General features: G+C 40.8%; 1 protein-coding gene across 8 annotated transcripts in view; it reads right to left on the minus strand.

Moving 5' to 3' along the window:
* LOC111855149 (disks large-associated protein 4-like) overlaps window positions 1-18,781 on the minus strand; it is a 195,628-nt gene that overhangs the window by 87,698 nt on the left and 89,149 nt on the right. For all 8 annotated transcript variants that reach the window (XM_023833873.2, XM_023833872.2, XM_023833866.2 and 5 more), the window contains one exon: window positions 15,359-15,437. The gene's annotated coding sequence lies outside the window, so the exon portion shown is untranslated. The remainder of the gene's footprint in view (window positions 1-15,358; window positions 15,438-18,781) is intronic.

The following is an 18,781-nucleotide window of genomic DNA, read 5'->3' on the forward strand; positions in this document are numbered from 1 at the left end:
AATTAATCAACAGATATTAATTCAAATAGGAAGTTATTCAAAGGATTATTCTGGGAATATAAAGTCTCTATGAGCTCCACAATGACAAAAAAAATACGCCAATGCCCTTCATAGTTACATGTGGTGCCTGGGGACAGTCTCCTTGGTGTTCAAGCTGACAGCCACTGACGGCTGTATCCCAGTACGAGACTGTTGTCCTGGGGCTCCCAGAGTGAATGTAAGAAGTGTCTTTGTATGTCACCCCTCCCCAGGCAATTATTATGGACAGAGTCCCACTGGGACTTCTGAGACGAGGCTGAGCTTCCAGGGAACAAGAAAATGGTGGCTGATGGGGGCAGCTTCTGCCGCGCTTGGAGGAGCTGCCTCTTTTGGCCAGTGCACATGTCACAGCTAGCAAGAGGAGGGGGCGTATGGGGGTAATTAGAATCTACAGCTAGTCTCAGGGACTTCAGCAAGTATGAGATGCTTGATTTGTGCCCCTCTCAATTTCTACTCTCTCATTATAGACCGCATGGAAACAGCTGAGTGCAAGACCCTCTCTCAGTCCCTGTGTGAAACATGGAAGGTAATCTCTGCTGACATAGGAGCCAGAATTAATTGTTAGTTATAAGCCAGCTGGCTAGCCATTAGTTGTATTCTCTACCCAAACAGCGGAAAATACATTTTGATCTGTATGTGACCCTTGCCCTCAAACTTATGGGTGCAGAGTCCAAAATTAAGAAAGCTAGCAAAGAACTGGTGACCTCTCTCTATTAAAGGATCTTCAGATTATGGAGGACCACACAGGAATGGCTTTACCTGGCACTTATAGAAGAGCAATGTAGAAGTTACCAAGAAAGTGACTCACCATCAGGGGTTCATTAATGTATGGGCTCACCCAGGCTGAAACCCAGGGGCCTGCATCAAAAAGGGTCCTCAACTAACCTTATGTAATATAATTTTAATCCTAGTGTTGCTATTTGTCTCACATTTTACATGACTGTCCCGTATTTTATCGGATTGCCCTGTATTGAAAAATAAAATGCCGTGTCGTGTATTGAACCAACATGGGACGCGATTTGCCCCGAATCGACGGGGACCACCCTGCACCCTCATGTTTTTATCATTGGCAACAACGACTGACAGCTTATGTAGCCCAGGGGCCAATACATCTGCCTCTGTTCACCATGGATGTAACCAACAGAATCTCACTCTGCCAAGGAGAAATAACCCGGATCATTAAGTAAAATAAACAAAGTAGGTGGACAAAAGATGTAAACACCAGATTAATTAATTTAACATTGACATCTCAGTCACCTAATTGCTCTAAAATGTTATATAGCTACAATGAGAAATGTGTAGCCAATATACCCAATGTATCCTGTGGTTTCTACTGATCTCAAGATCATAAAGACCCCAAATGCACTGCAAAACAAACTGAAGAGTGGATATAGCGACACAGCTGGTGAGCCCTGAAATCGGCAGACTAAAGGTCACTGAACCTGTGGGGGAAGGTGGCGAACCAACCATCCACCCACCCCCTACTTAATTATCCTAGTCAGGTTGCTGGGAGGCCTGGAGCCAAACCAGGGCTGCACAAGGCCCAAGGCTGAAGAACTGCTGTGATGAAATGCCAGCCCACCACGGGGCACATACACACACCCACAATCAAAGTGGAGTTTCTGGAGGAAATCTGCATGGCACTGGGAGAAGCTGGGAGTGCATGTGTGTTTGATGATGTGTTTTAAACGCTGTCACCCTCCACAAGCTATGTAAATGATTCTAAAAAATTAAGCTTAGACATTTCAGCTATTTATTTCAGTGTGTGAGGTTTCTGAAATGATATATGCATGGGAGAATAAAATTTGTCAGAATAGCAGCAGCTTTGGAGCAAATTGTCTCCGAGTAACATGTATACAAAGCTAGCTGCTTGCCGTCTGCCCCATAAGGTGCAATAACAGACCTCAAAGATTCAGAAGTGGAGTGAACTGAGGCCATTGCATTGCTAGATTAGCTAAAGCAGGGGTCTTCAACTCCGGTCCTGGAGAGCTACCGTCCAGTAGGTTTTCTGTCCTACTTGCCTTCTGATGAGCCACACCTGCTCCTGGTATTTACCTGAGAACAGGTGTGACTCATCAGAAACCGGGTAGGATAGAAAACCTATTGGACAGTAGCTCTCCAGGACCGGAGTTGGAGACCCCTGAGCTAAAGGATGTGGTATTGAAAAGGCATACTATGGAGTGTGGGTAGCATTAGCGGGCCCGACACCTAAGCGGGCCTGACGCCATGGGGGCAGTGGGGTCCGGTGGGCACCGACACCAGATTCGATCATTCACCTGAATAAGGGTGGTTAATCTGTACTAAGCAGGGGAAAGGACACAGCAGGCAGTAGTGTCTGGATCTGCTCTCCAAATAAGCTCTGATTAGAACATTCCCTCTCTCTCATTCCCTTACCCAGTGGGAGAGCTAAGATTTCACAGGGACCTGAATGAGGAATACTGTAGCCATTGAAACATTTACATACTATTTAAGATGTGCGGTTCTGCTCTAGATTTGGCAACATGTTCAAATCTGAGGTTAGGAATTAGCATTCATTATGCAATTGAGAAAAGAGAGATTGTATTAGAAATGTTTCATTAAATATACAGATGTTTGAATGGGTAAATTGTAAAAACTGTGTGCTCATTACTTGGGACAGAAACAGACGCTAAGTGACTAAATAATGCATTGTAATATCCAGCAGGACGATTCGGAACAAAAGCAGCTGTGGTCTAGTCTCTTTGCCAGTTCTAGCAGTTGTAGTTTCAAAACTGGATCTCATTTACAGGTGTTTCCGCAGCAGCTGTAATATCAGCAAGCCTGCTCTGCCGTGAGTCAGTCTGCAAGAGCTGTGCTGCACAGCTGCGATCCTAATTACTCCAAAGCAGGCAAACACAAAAACATTTTGCCCCAGTCCAAAGGCTCTGGCTGCCTCCCTTCTGGAAGCCACCTGCTGTGAGTGTTGAGCAGCCTTTCCTTTTTATTTTTATGAATGTCAGGAGGTTATTAATTAGAACTATTTCCCATCGTCATTCTGTCAGCTCCTCAGTGTGCATGCAGCTTATCGTGACAATTATTTGCAGTCTGCATCAGGCACGCTTCGGGTCTACCCAGTGAAATCCAAAACTATGTTTTTTTTTCGCTTGTTGCTTAAGTATCGTGTGTAACTATTCACACTTAGATGGCCCAAAATAAACCGGATCCTCAGTCTCAACCGCAGCCTCACCGTCGCACTGAACAAACATACTGTACATCCCCTGAGCTGATTAGCATTTTAACTTCCACCTCTGTTCACATGGAGCCATCCTTCAGTGGCCTTTCAGTACCAGAGATGCTTCGGCCGTAACGGCACTAAAGAATCTGTCAGCAAACTGTCATAACTGTGACCAAACTCCATTACTTAAATAGCACTTGAGCCAAAACAAAAAAAATGAAGCAGAGCCACTGGCTGATTTCCACCACGGCAAAATCATTCAGACAGCCTGCGCGGGAAATCTACCCCAGTCGTTTCGATCTCTCATGCCAGCGACACACCAAACGTGGTTATGCCGGTGACCCACGTTAACATGACAGCGTGCTGGGCTGCCTGTCACGCTGATAAATGCCAGAATGGACATGTGTGAAATCTAAGGTCCATGGTTTCATTCTGCAGCATATTTTGTGCTATTTCATTCACATATGGAATTAAATTCTTCGCTTTTGGCAGTGCTGGAGAGAGAGAGAGAGAGAGAGAGCGAGAGAGAGAGAGATCCTTACTTCATATCTCTCTACAGACTCCTGGTACATGTAATCAGCTTCATTCATATTGGTGACACCTGATTTTATTACTATTCGTCTGCTACACACACACTAGGCACAGGGTTAATGTTGGTCCTGTTATATTAAGAAAGGAGGATACCAGATGGCTGTATGCCATCCATAACAATAATTCACAATTCATAGTTATAATTTAACTTGTATTTGCTTGCAGTGCATCATCCTCCCTGTAAAATGGTAGTTATTTTAAGCACGTTAGGGAGAAAGAAAACTGCAATAACTGTACAGTATTCATAAAAGCCATGATTCACAGCCTCAGTTAAAAATGATAAAAATATATCTTAAAAACAATGCACACATACATATTGTCTTATAATTTAATTTGATCTACTGTCAAAATTGAATAACCGCAGCAGTAGTTGATGAATAACTTATTCCAAAGGCAAGTGGTTTTTAAACCTCAACAAGAAATCTCAAACTGAGATTGACCTTGTGCTAGGGCAATGTTTCCCAGTCCGATCCTCTGGGACACGCAGACAGTGCACGTTTTTCTGGGCTGTCTGGTAGGGAGCTGGGAAGGAGCAAAAACATGGACCTTCTATGGGTCCCTGAGGACCGGGGGGGGGGGGGGGGGGGTACTCTCCTAGGGCCATAGGACAATGCTTTCTCCCCCAATACTCCTTTGTTGTCAGGCACGCATCTTGGGCCCAAGTGGGAGCGGTTAGACACATCATACGGGCCCAGCTGAAGTAATTGTGCCTCAGACTGGGAATTATATGCGGTGGGCCTGTTTGTTGTCATTATTAAAGGTCATCTTAGAGATAAAAAAAGTACCTTAAATATATCCTAAATTAATGCGACCACTGATCACACTCGTGGACAGTGCGGAGCTGTTGTGTAATCTGGCCATTAGCATAGCTGACGAGTCATACGCACCCAGCCGCCCAGCATGGCGTCTTAACCATGGGGAGGCTTACAGTGACTGGACGGATGGTCTGCTGTTCTGCTTCCTGCTGACGTTACTGGTGTAGGCAGGGAATCACTGATTGCTGTCCAGAGGCTTAGTGGCTACCTGCCTGTTTCCTGAGCTACTGAACACAATCACATACCTATGGGCACCGGGGCTGGAAGGAAAATGACAGCTGCACTCCCTGGAGCGGTTAGTGGAGGGTGCCAGATTGGGAAAATTCAGACACTGCAAATATGGTTGGAGAGACACTGTTTCCCCCAAAAAGGCCTCTTTCACAGTACTGCAATAAACTCTTTGCAGTTGCTGCTGCTTCAGACAGCTAGTTTTTCTTGTAGAATGTCACCATCCCTGCCCATCTACTCTATTGCAGGGGTAACCTCTACTTGTACTGGACAATTATCAATCATCTGGAAATTTTCCACCCCCTTCAAAATAAGAGCCTTGAAAAGTATGTCCAGGTTCCAGGTTCGACTGCTGTTGGCCAGTTGCCTTTACTACAGTCTGATACTTTCCCCTTCTGTCTCAAAAGCCATGTCCTTTTCTGTACTATTAATCTGTGATTCATATCCTTCTCTAAAATGTTTTTTTCCGGTCTGTTTTTATTTTTAACAACCAATAAAAAAAATCATTGCGAGTAAACAACACTGTAGGGTGCCCATCCATTTTAATAACCCACGGAGAAAGCGCAGTGGATGATATTGCAGGCTTTAACCTTGAACAATATTTTTTGGCATTTTCTGTAAGTAATACTATAATTTAACAGTGGAATAAGTAGTTTTTAAGCATCCAGTATGTTCACTTAAAAACGTACCATTTACACAATTAGCCACTAGAGATTATTACAACAGAACACTGTGCCATTGCCATGGATCAGAGACTTGCGATTACTGCAGCTTAACAGCATAGCCCCGTCTAGGCAGAAGGACACAGAGGTAATATAAAATCACAGCAAGAGGCCACCACCAAATTCAATATAAACAAGCCTGACGATAAGCCCGAAACCACTGAAGAGAGAAAGCGGAAGTGAAAAGGGTATCAAAGAAAAGACAGCACATTCGTCTTATTTAGCAGATACTTTTATCCAAAGCAACATACTTTTTTTGATAAAGCAAGGTCCGACAATTGCTGGAGCAACTGGGGTTTAAAGGCCTTGGTTGATTCAGATATATGTTTCAGTGCTCACATAAGAAGTATTACTAGAACTACCATCTATAGAACATAGCCAAGCTTTGGAAGATGCTCTTCTTCCATGATGCAGAAAAACTAACCCATGCCTTTATTACTTCCAGATTGGACTACTGTAATGCCCTCGTTTCTGGTTGTCTGTCTGGATCCTTAAAGCTCATACAAAAAATTGATCATATTAGCCTGTTCTAAGCTCCCTTCACTGGCTTCTAGTAAAGTCTCGGATTGACTACAAAATACTGCTATGAACTTACAAAGCACGGAATGGCCCTGCACCAGAATATTCTTGAGATCTACTGGTCTCTTACAACCCTACTTGCCTGCTTCAATCTCAAGGAGCAGGATATCTATTAGAACGTAGAGTAGAAAGAGCCACAGCAGACTACAGAGCGTTCTCTTACAGAGCTCCGCAGCTGTGGAATAGTCTCCCAGTGGATGTGCAAGATTCAGGCTTAAGGCTGGTTCATACTTCTCCGCACAAGCGCGTATCCACTGTGACTGCGTACTCTGCACAAGTACCACAGCAGTGATGTTTGTGTCCGTTTCTCTATGTTTTACAAATTCAAAGAGCCAACTCACACAGGTGACAACTTTAGTCAGCTGGCTGGTGTACGATTTTCAATTTGAAACAAATCTGCACTCACATACACATGCATTTACATATATGTAACAGTTTTATGACCTTGAAAATAGTCCATAGGGTTTGCAAACTATTAATCTAAATTAATCTATCTTATAGGGACTTTAGTTCTACCGTTAGCTAACCGGTCACTCACAGTTAGGCCTACAGTGTCTGGTGATAGCTGAGAGGACATCAGTGCCATTTGCTTAGGATGAACTGAACTGTCAGTGCTTTGGCTATAGTTTCACACTCAGTTGTGGAATTGGGACACTTTTTCACTGCACCAAGTACCGTACTTTTGGTTCCTTATTTTCAGTACTTTTCCATTGAGAACCAGTACCATATAAATCCATTCTTTTTCCATCCATCCATTTTCAGTAACCACTTGTTTTATTCAGGTTCACATGGGTCCAGAGCCTATCCTGGAATCTACAGGCAGGGAACAACCCAGGATGTGGCACCAAGCTATCACAGGGCACACTCACACACCTGCAGGCAGTTTGATATCTCCAATTCACCGTAGCATGTTTTTGGACTGTGGGGGGAAACCAGAGAACCTGGAGGAAACCCCACGACACAGGGAGCACATTCAAACTCTACAGTGGCGAATCTCGGTCCCAGAGGTGAGAGGTAACAGTGCTCACCAATGCATCACTGCACCTCCCAGTTTTTCCCCATCATTATCAATCTAAATTAATACACTGCGAAATATAGTAGCTTGTGAAAACTTGAACGCAAGATTTTACTGGGGCACAGCAGATCAATTTTGGGGCACATGTCCATAGTAAGTACTGTATTTTGGTGCTTGGTAGTATATGGTTATATCCTCAGCTAATGTTCCATTTTCAGATGATGGGCATTTTCTTAACAACTTCTTGGATAAATTTTTCCAGTGTAAATCAAGTTTTGAACTTAGGAAAGCTGCTGCACTCATGACTGGCAGTAGAGTTCATTTTTCACCTGAAATTATTTGGGAAATAAGAAAAGAATTTAGGTCATTGTATTTCAGTGGTATGGCTTTAAGCTGAAAAACATGGAAGAAGTATTTACTCTCAAATACTTCAGCTTAGATACTCTCAAAAAGTACTCTTTCGGTGTGGCCTTGTGGGTTTGTCGCTTCTGCAATTCCAAGGCTTCCACTGCAGCCCTTGACCTCAATGACTTTGCAGTGATTCAATAATTTGTAGTGAATTTGTTCATCATTAGGGAGGCTTCTAAAAGCACAAGATCCCAGATGTAACTGGCAAACTGTAGTTTACATTGGCACAACTGAGGCTGAACATAAGGAACAAGACAGTCTTTCATGAGAAATTTTCTCTATGGGTGCATTTGTCCTCATTAAACATCACAAATTTGTCCAGCATTACTGGTCATGTTAGGTCACTGCCTACTCCAGCAGAGCTGGAATTATGCAGGAATGTGATTGGTTGCTAGGTTTCTTCCAATGAGGGTTACTCAAGTTTGGCAGCTAAGTGCAAATAAATGAGGTTTGGTTCTATAATTATAGTCTATTGCAACTTGTATTCTATCCTATCAGAGGTGTATTTTCTCAGTGAAACTGGACCAGCCCTGGTTTGTGCAATGACGAAGGCCACAAACTCCAGTGTGATATTGATTACAATCTCTAAATCCGGTCTTCTAATGTAGTGCCGCGCTTGCAGCTAACTTAGAAATTAGATGTTTATGCAAAACAGCAGCTGTGTACCAGTATATGGGAGCAACTGCTGCCACCATATCCCTCAGCAGTATAAGGACAAGGCTACGTGCGGATGTCCTGAAATGAGGTGCTAGGCTGGGAATAAACATGAGCGATTAACTTCTTAAATCAAATGAAGTATAAACTATGTTAATAGCTATGGCTGCATGTTTCAGTACTTTATGAGTTTCAAGCCTTATTGCTTATTTAAGCGCTGCATATATTTCAAAATGGGCAGATGCCCGTCAGTGAAATTCTTTGAGGAAAGGCACATACTCCTTATTTGTAGCTTGGATGAGAAACAATATTATAAATGCTAATCATCAGAATAATCATTACTAAGCCTGAGGGGCTCCATTAACTGTAATCTCTCCACATTAACTGTAATCTCTCTACAATGACAGGATGCAGTGAATTCACTTGCTGATATCCAGTCCTAACCAAGTCTGTATTTTTCCTGTCACAGAAGGATCTATGCTTTGAATGTGAGAGAGATTAACTAGTCCTGGGGGTCTATTATGTTACTAATTACCTAACAGCTACCTTGCCTAAAATAGTTCTGTTCTCTATTGAGGTTATGGTAATGGAGACATCTACTGATGGTTAATGGTATTGCAAAGATCAACCATATAAGTAGGACATTAACAAGACATGAATCACCATTGTGGTCTCTAGCCAACGCAATATACGTATTTTGATCAGTGCCATCCTTTATTCAAAGGTGGTCATCAGCAATAGTTTTTCACGTTCTTGTTCAGTGAATTGCCCCACAGCAAATCGTCATCTTTGGTTTTTATTGAATCAGGCATTTAGCTTGCTGGATAACCTAAGGTAAGACACCTAGTAAGACTAACACAAGTTCATAGCAGTTAAAATTATACACTGGGGCCAGTGATGGGTTTTCCATTGAGAACCAGTGATGGGTCATGGCAACATGGCTAAGGTTAAGAGACTTAATGAAAGATAAGTACTTCAAGGGACACACAAGGAGAAGTCAAATATCCCAAACTTTGAATGATGGGACAAAAGCAGAGCAGACAGCTGATTAAAATGACTAGAATCTATAAAGAAGCGAAAACACTGACACAGATTAAGGCTTTATTGTTTCTTTCAAGAATTCATTTCTGAAGTACCCCAGAAAATCATTTTGACAAAAATGTCTATAAGTTCAGCCAAACCGCCCCCCGGTTTTCTCACTGAGACCCTGATTGCTAATGGTGGCAACTGAATGTCATAATCAAACAGCTGAAGAACCTTCGGATGAACAGCTGAAGAAGAATAATTGCTTTTCGAGACAAAAAAAAAATCGTCCCATTTAGCAGACTTAATTTTAGATATGCAAACAAAGTAATGTTAGTTTTTTTCAGTTTATTCAAAGTCATTTGAAAACTTCTAGGGAATGTAATGATATTATTTTTAAAAAGGATCTTTAGGTAGCAGGTAGTACAGTGGATAAGGTGTCTGACTGAGGCCAGCATTTGCAATTTTGGAAACAGATGCATAATCTCAGCTGAAAACTTAACGGAATAGAGTAAAAATGTCTAGGCAATGTAGCCAATAATACTTTTAAAGTGATCTAACAATAAGTCTAACAGGATGGATAAAAATTATTATGGTGAGAGTTTGAATTCTGCCCCCTGCTTTGTGTGTGTGGATTTTTCCTCCCACAATCTAAAGACATGCACCTAGGCCCTGTAAACTGTCCATAGAGCGAGTGTGTGTGTGCCAGTGTTCAGAGGTGTAGGGACAGGACAGGCAAGGCAGGCAATTCCCCCCCCCCCCCCCCCAAACTGGGCCGATTACATAGTATTTGCATTGCAATGACAAATCTGCTCTATTTCTGTATTGTGTTTTTCACAGTAAAGTTAAAATAAAGGAATTGTGTTTATTAAACTCTCTTTGTAGATATTATTAATTTAGAATTCACGCTACAATTATGGTCATAAATTTTACCACGTTGGGTGGGTGTGTTGGGGGGCCCCCTGGAGTTTTTTGCCTGGGGCCCCCGGTGTCTCTAGGATCGCCTCTGCCAGTGTTATTACAGTTTTGTTTTCTTTCTTTATTTAGGTTTCATTTTTATATTATTTTTATTTTTCATTTTAAATGCAGTTTAGGAGGGCAATGTCCTGAGGAGGGCAATGTCCTGAAAAGGGCAATGTCCTGAGAAGGGCAATATCTTGCTCAGGAAGGGCTTGGTCCTTATGCTTAGGCCCTTACTCCCTGCTTTATCCGAGAGGGGAGATGTTGGAAGAGGAAGTGACCAGGGTATGAGGGGCCAAACATTATTATCTGAACTCTGTTCTTCATCCTTGCAGAGTGCAGGTCTTTAAGCGGGGGAAGCTGACAGCCAATGATCTTTTCGGCACATCACACAATTCGCTGTAGTCTCTGTTTAGAATGTGATGTTGCAGAACCAAAACAGACAGCAATGGAGGATGTAATAACTGATTCAATAATGGCTGTGTAGGTCTCAACCATCAACTTCTGTGAAAGCTTAACCTTCTTCAGCTGATCCAAGAAGTGCAGGTGCAGCTGGACCTTTAAGTTTCAAATTAATTTGAGTTAAATTTTATCTCTAGGGATAGACTGAAAGTTGTAGAATTACATTTAAATACATTTATTGACATGGGAAGAACCTAAATTCACAAGTAGATATTAAACAAGGAAAACAGTACGCTAATTCTGACTGTGAGTTGGTTATGGGTAAAACTGGTTACAGTGAGTCATAACTGGAATTTTGGGAACATTTTGGTTCCCTGTAAACTGCACCAACACTGGGCAGAGAGTTTCCTTGATAAGAGTAAGACTTTGGCAGCTCGGTTACACTGAACATGGAAACACATCCAATATGCTAACTCATTTGAGATGACATCATTCAGGAGTGTGTATGACTGGAGCAAAGCAAAAACAGCCTCTGCAACCTAGTCTCCCCAGGTGTGGAAGTTGAACATACCCGAGCTTCAAGAAGCCACTGACGGGAAGGAAAAAAAATCACCCCAGTGCATCTTCAGTTTTCTCTTACTTTCTTTTGATCGATCAAAGGAGGAGTCTATCCCAATCCTGAGAATAGCGTCTTTCTGAAGATGATTTACGTGACTCCTCTTTATAGCTTCCTGATTATCCCTTGATTAAACAGGAAATCATTTTTATATTATTGGATGGATGAATGGATGGATGGATGGATGGATAAACAGGAAATCACATTTCATTGGTTAGCCCGCGAATAATATAACATACTCCTAACACACCCCCAATCGACATAGACCTTTCTAATTGGTTCCCCTTCCTTAGGTGTCAGCTGTGTACACCTAGGCGTCTCCTCAATGTCTGCCCAACGCCAACCCCAGTCCTTGATTACCACAAATAAATTCTTCTGTAACCTATGATTATTTTTCTTTCATTTTCTGTTAATCGACTAGTTGCCTTTTCATGGTGCCAGAGCTAGTCCAGTCATCAGAACCATCCTGCCTCCCATATCCTCCAACCTTGATCAGAGGATACTTGCTCTAGCACTGCATCTAGGTGGCTATCATCACCTGCTCTGGGTCATGGTACCCCAACAAGACAATACCAGAACCACTTCCCTACCTTCACTAAAACTTATATTTCCAACATAAAATGAAGCAAATATCAAGCTAAAAGATTAAAAGGGTAAATGAAATAAAATAAGTGGTACCTGGGATTCTAACATAAGAACTGCTCTTTAAAAACATTTAACTATTGATACTTACCAGCAATTTTTTTTCTAAATCTGCTAAACTTCCACTAAGGGGAAACAACAGATTAAAAATTTTCTTTCACATTTGGCATCTAAGGCACCGGGCTAAAATAATAACTACAAATTTAGGGGTGTTTTTCACTAAAGATATGCGACCATACTCGGCAGTAGAAAACGCAGAATTTAGACAGGATTTCGTTCATTGTGATTGTTATGGTGTTGTATTTTTGATTATAAAATTTATTTTACATATTTATTTTTAAAAATAGACAAAAGGTCTTGTTATTCATATACATCGACAGATGCATTGCCTTCAATTCACAACTGTCCCTTACTGTGTTTGTGTTTGCAGTTTTAATAATATCTCGAAACAAATACTATTTTCCATGTTGTGTTTACTCGGTTTGTCCTTTGTATCATCCTAAATCTTTTAGGACATCAGAAACAATTAAGCGTTATGAATAAGAAAAAAATATAGGGAATCAGGAAGAGGGCAGATACTTTGTCACTGATATCATACATTATGTTACATATAGTAGTTACTATACTTGTTACTATATCTAATTCTGTAAATACTGAAGGAACTACTGAAGGGACTATTGAAGGAACAGGTAATGAATAACACAAGTGAAATACTGTCATGTTTGTTCATCATTAATGAATCATGACACATCTTTCATCTTAAGTAGAAGATTGTATATGTTCATGATTTGTAGTTCAGTAGTAACTTAGTTACTATTAAGTATTTGTGTCCCTTCAAGTAAAGTGTTACCCATTAGCCAATCTACCTTACTTTGTTTTCTTTCCATAAGTCGTTCCAGCAGGCATTGATGCTTGGCAGTATCTGCATTTTGCAATGAAGCTTCTTCTTACTGGGTTACTTGCACAGATACTCCTTATTGTATTTGTACACAAAAATGGGCAAATAACTCTGGACTCCAGTACCACAACTCTGATTTTATGTGTCTGATCTTTCAAGAATCTTACATGAATACACAATGCACATTATTTAGTAGTAAATTAACCGTATATTAACAAAACGATAATTTATCTCTTTAAGAAAAAAGACGATTGTATGCAGATTGTGAGGTTATGTCACGAAGTAACGTGGAGAGCGGCGGGCTGTTTTTTTGCAGAGGCGGTTGAGGCTGGCTGCAGCGGGTGCTGCCATAGGACTTAGAATACGGTAAAAAAGAAAACTTGCTAAACTTGATTTTACAGTTTATGTGATGTAAGAAGATTTTTTAATTAACTAAAGGAAGATGGAAGAAATGTTTTAAACTATGATAAATAGTTTTTTTTCTGCTGTACATTGACACTTCCGAAGATTTGGAACGAATATTCCATGTGCTTCGCTAAACAAGGACCTACCGAACGGAGCTCATAGCAGGATGGCGAGCTAGACCTATGGAGCAACTGTGAAGGATGAGTAGAGGGAACTTTGAATTTCTTACAACGTGTGCAGTTAGAATATGATGGACTGAATTGAACTGTATATTAAATGTGCACTGTTTTCACACATTATTTAGCGTGTTAGTATGTATGGGCGTGGCCTATATTTCACGCGGTGAAAACAGACCCAGCAGAAAAATGGCAGAAAACACTACTTTGGAATTGCAGATTGCGTTTTGATTAAAGGATACAGCTGCTGCAGTAATAATGAATATTTTATAAAGGAACTACCAACTGCTTGTTTTTGTTATATAATTACATGCATTGTTCAGTCATTCATTGCAAAGGACAATTACTGCTAAGTTCTGGCAAAGGCTTAAGGTCATAGCTGGATATTTTACTAATGAAGAAAAGCAGAAGCACTTTAGGTTAAAAGGAAGAATTAATTTGATATAAACATGTTGATTATTAATTATTAAAAGAGTTATTTCTTTTTAATATTGTGATAATTATCGTATTGTGAACCTTTTATCGCGATATTATCATACCGTGAGTTTTTGGTATCGTTACATCCCTATTCATTTCAGTTAGTATTGTAAGTATATGTAGAGTTTTCATTTAGGTGTACATTTTCATTTTTGTATCCTATTTCATTTCAATTTATGAAATAATACTTTTATTTTTCATTAACAATAACAACACTGGTCTGTACCCTGTGATGTACTGTCTTGTGCTCTGTACTGACTGGATTGATCACTATGTTATAACCCTAGTTATCTGACCTGTCACTACCACTAACAGTCAGGGAAATGACAGCTAGGTATTAAAAAAGTAATACAGCTCATGTATCACAGCTATAATCCTCATTTGTATCAGCAGTCTCTCAATATGTAGTCAGTGTTCCTTGCTGAAAGAATCAGACATAATATTCTCATATTCATTACATTACACTGAAGAAATCTCCACTGCAATAAAATTTTCCTAATATTACCCCTGAGTCATTAGCATATTGGAGGTCTAATTGAGTCATATATTTGATACTAAGAAACCTCCTTGGCAATCAATTCCTCATCCTTAGAGGACAGAAGGATGAATGAGACAACATGAATGGCACTCTAGAGTGTTTCTCAGCTTACTTCAGATGAAAACTATAAGAAAAAATTCTTACACACTCTGACCAATATAAATCAGATTTTTTTGTGGCATTGTCACAAAAGTGAAATTGGTGCTGTATTTTAGTTGAATTCAACTTATTTTCATGCCGTGCACTACCCAACATGCTTAAACCCCAGCTGGCGGCTAAACCTCTACTAAGGTAATCTGATTTTAATTAAAATTAAAATTAATGAGAAGAAACTATGTAACTAATTAGAGTACATTTCTTTGGGAGGGCTTCTTAAAACAGCCCTGGCGACACCCCTAATGCTTTGCCCAGCACCTTTCAAAACATGGTAATTAAGATTGACATAATAAAAAAGCAATTAAATGCTTATAGGATTAAATGTCAATTTGGAAAAAGACAACAAGGGAAACAAACTGAAACCCCACTGGTTGATACATAGGAGATGTTGCAATTCCTGCCAGCCCACCCACCTAACCCTGCTAAGAATCTACTGTATAACTTAGTTTTGTGAGAAGAAAATCAGGACGGCTTTCATATTAAATGCTGTTGTATATTTAATGACAAGAGATGAAACCATGAATTAAACAAAATATTTCTTGTTACTCTTACCCTCTTTATTTTAAATGTATTTGGCTTATAATTACCAGGTCTAATGAACTGAAAATTATATGTGCTAACAGAAACCTGGAAGTTGTGACTAAGCTTTTGTTTTCCACAGCAGATGTGAGACATGTAGTTTGCAATAATACATTTGTAGTCTTGTATATAAACTGTCAGACACCTTTTTATTATGTCTGTTTCTTCCTTCCAACAGATTTATTTACCTCCAAAGGCCCTAGATGACATTATCAAACAAATATAGGGCAGAAATAACAGACCTGATGCAGAATTTTGATTGAGGGATTCAGCTGTTCTATTCCGTTTCCATTCCATCTGTTTCCGCATCCATCTCGGCTTCTGAAGGAATGAGATTAGGCAGAATGAGTCGTACTAATTAAGACAAAGAAGGGTTGGAACAACGTTGCATATTGAGCAGTTTAACAGCAAACTAAAATAGAGGGTAATATCATCAGTATCTTTGTAATGGAACTTCTCTGTTTCTCACCATCCATCAGCAGAGCGGCAGGGTATTATGGTGCAGCTCCCAGCTAAATGAATAGCCTATGGGAGGGGCTGCTTCTTGCTTTAACCTTTGCTAAAAGACTTCCCAAATACGGCTTGGAAATGGAAAAGGCACCACTTTTTTGGGTTGTGAATGACACATAATGGACCATTCATCAGTCTGCTGTGAAGACAACCTTGGGTTCCCACCAGCGTTCAGAAGATTTAAACTTTTACTCTGTCGGATGTGTAAGTGACTACCCAAGGTCTGAATGTGCAGCGGGCTTGACAGACTGATTGTGTGCCCATCAGCCACCTGGCAGGGATCCATTGTGTTACGTTAAAAAACCTACTTTGACGGTAAAACAGGGACAGGCAAGGGAGAGAACCAAAATGGCACAAGATCTTGGATTTATGCAAAGGAGACAGGAAGGGAAAATAATAGCTGTATAGTTCAGGCCAACCCCCCCCCCCACCCCCCCCAATGCAACTAGCTTAATAAGCAAAGAGAAAAACAGAAAGGATAACTGACAAGAAGGACTCAGATGACACACTCATACAAAAATCCATGATGGGTATCATGTTCTCATTGTGTTATTCATTGTAAAACTTTGCCCCAAATTGTCCATTCGTGTTAATGGGACGAGTTTAAAGAGGTGGAGGAGCTGATTAGCTCATCAATCACACATGGTCAAGTTTACACAGCCTGGAATTCTGTTACACCAGCCATCTGGTTTTTTTTCTTCACTGTGTTTTGCTCAGCACCAACGGGAAGCAGCTGGCTGCCCAGATCCGTCCTGCGTTTAGGATCACAATCGCTGTATTCAAGACAGAATTCTGGGCCCAAAGTTCAATATTGTGCAACGTCCACTAATTTACATATAAGTCAACAGGGTGACATGTCATATTTTACTTTTCATTCCAAAAAAGATTTAATTAGTTCATGGTGTGGATTACAGAAATTTAATTTACCAATGTCCATATTTTCCAGGGGAAATGTATATGAATTATCATTTATATCAACTGATTATGGGTCTTGGTTTTAAATATACAATAGAATCATAAATTCAACTAATTACAGATCAGGATGGAAGAGAACATGAAGACAAATCAGCCTCATTTTTCATGGAAAAATCTACCATAAGCCCTCAGTGGAAAATCTCTGAGATCAGCTGCAGAATGACACATTCAGAACATGCCCTTACCTGCACAAGTGCATTTGCAAAAATGAAGGAACGGCTGCATCATTTGGGGAGGTATTTTGGGAGGCAGGCACTCATTACAGTGTATAGCTCACATTATTCATGGAATTGCCTTAAGGAACAGGTGCACATGCACCATGTGCTGGCATTTCTCTTTCTACAACCTGCTAACATCAGTCTGACTTATTTACAGGGTGATAAGATGACATTTAGCACAATGGGACTTACACACAAAGAGGATAAAGCTTCAGAGTTTGACTAAAGTATGATATATAAAGTATACATGTACGCTGCATAAGCAGACCGCAAGAGAGAATCAGGAGGCTTTTGTATATAAATTTCTTTCGATGTTGTTGCTGTATTAAGGCTCATTAACTAAGTGGAAGCAGCCACTGATTGTATATTACTGCATCAACCCTCTGCATTTCTGCCCTGTTCTCTATCTGTCGGAAGGGGAGAGGGAGAGGCTCTGGCTATGATCTTGCCTGCAGGTGCTTTGAGCAAATCAGTTGTTTTTAATGAATGTGAGCCCTGGTCTCCGGAAGGGAAAACACTGTTCATCACTCCCACCTGTCCTCCATTAACCAACTGAGATTTTGGGCTCAGTTAAAAATAGTCCAGGGTTGTGACCCTAAAATTTTTTAAAATAAATCTCAATGCATCAAGGAAGCACTATCAATTGTGAATTTAATTCCACACAAAATACTACACGTGTATAATATAAATGACAAACCCAGGGTGCAAAAAAATAATGACAATAGAAATTTAACCTGCTCAATATTATTCATCTTGACAACATCCAATATCTATCTAACAGTTCTACAATTTACATTTTTACTTCAGGAAATCCAGTATAGTACACTCCTCACTGGCTGTGATGTGGAAGTGATGAAAGGCAATTTCCTCGGGGTACACACACCAGAAGACCTCCTCTGGGACCATAGACAGCATCCTAACCAGCCGTATGACCACCTGATACGGGAACCACAGAGTTAATCCTAACCAGCTGTATCACTGCCTGATATGAGAACCATAGACAGCATCCTAACCAGCTGCATCACCGTCTGGTATGGGAACCACAGACAGCAACCAAACCAGCTGTATCCCCGGCTGGTATAGGAACCATAGAGAGCATCCTAACCAGATGGATCACCATCTGGTATGGGAACCACAGGGAGCATCCAAACCAGCTGTATCACCGTCTGGTTCAGGTTCCATAGCCAGCATCCAAACCAGCTGTATCACCGTCTGGTTCAGGTTCCATAGCCAGCATCCAAACCAGCTGTATCACCGTCTGGTTCAGGTTCCATAGCCAGCATCCAAACCAGCTGTATCACCGTCTGGTTCAGGTTCCATAGCCAGCATCCAAACCAGCTGTATCACCGTCTGGTTCAGGTTCCATAGCCAGCATCCAAACCAGCTGCCTCACTTTCTGGTACGGGAATTGCAAAGCCACAGTGTGGAAGTTTCTCAGCAAATAGTGTAGACAGATCATAGAAACTTCTTTGCCCAGCCTCATGGACATATACAACAAATCCTGCAGCCACAGTGCCCACTCTCTCACATGTGAGCCTTGGCGCCTGTCAAACAGCTTGATCACCCCCTTCCATCTGGAAAAAGGTTCCAAAGCATTCTGTCCACCTCCACCAGGCTCTGCAACACATTTTTCAGCTGTTTACTTGCACCGTGTCATTGTTTTATCATTGGTGTATATTGTTTGCTATTTATTTTCATTTTTTAAATTATCCCCCCATTATTTATTACACTGTTTATTGCTCCACTGTTCTTGTTTTGCCGGTCTGAAGCTGCAAAGAATTACAATTTCATTTCATTCGTGTCACGTGACAATAAAGTGACTTGACTTGCATGTCCAGTGTCACATGGGTGGATCCCTCAGTGCATTAGCACTGTGATGAGGGCTTTCAGTGTAACAAGAGACTAATTGGAATGAAGAGGGGATGTGTGACACAGCAGCTTGATTTGTGTAAAAAAGAAGCT

The sequence above is a fragment of the Paramormyrops kingsleyae genome, chromosome 6 (genome assembly GCF_048594095.1).
Source record: "Paramormyrops kingsleyae isolate MSU_618 chromosome 6, PKINGS_0.4, whole genome shotgun sequence".
Lineage (NCBI taxonomy): Eukaryota > Metazoa > Chordata > Actinopteri > Osteoglossiformes > Mormyridae > Paramormyrops > Paramormyrops kingsleyae.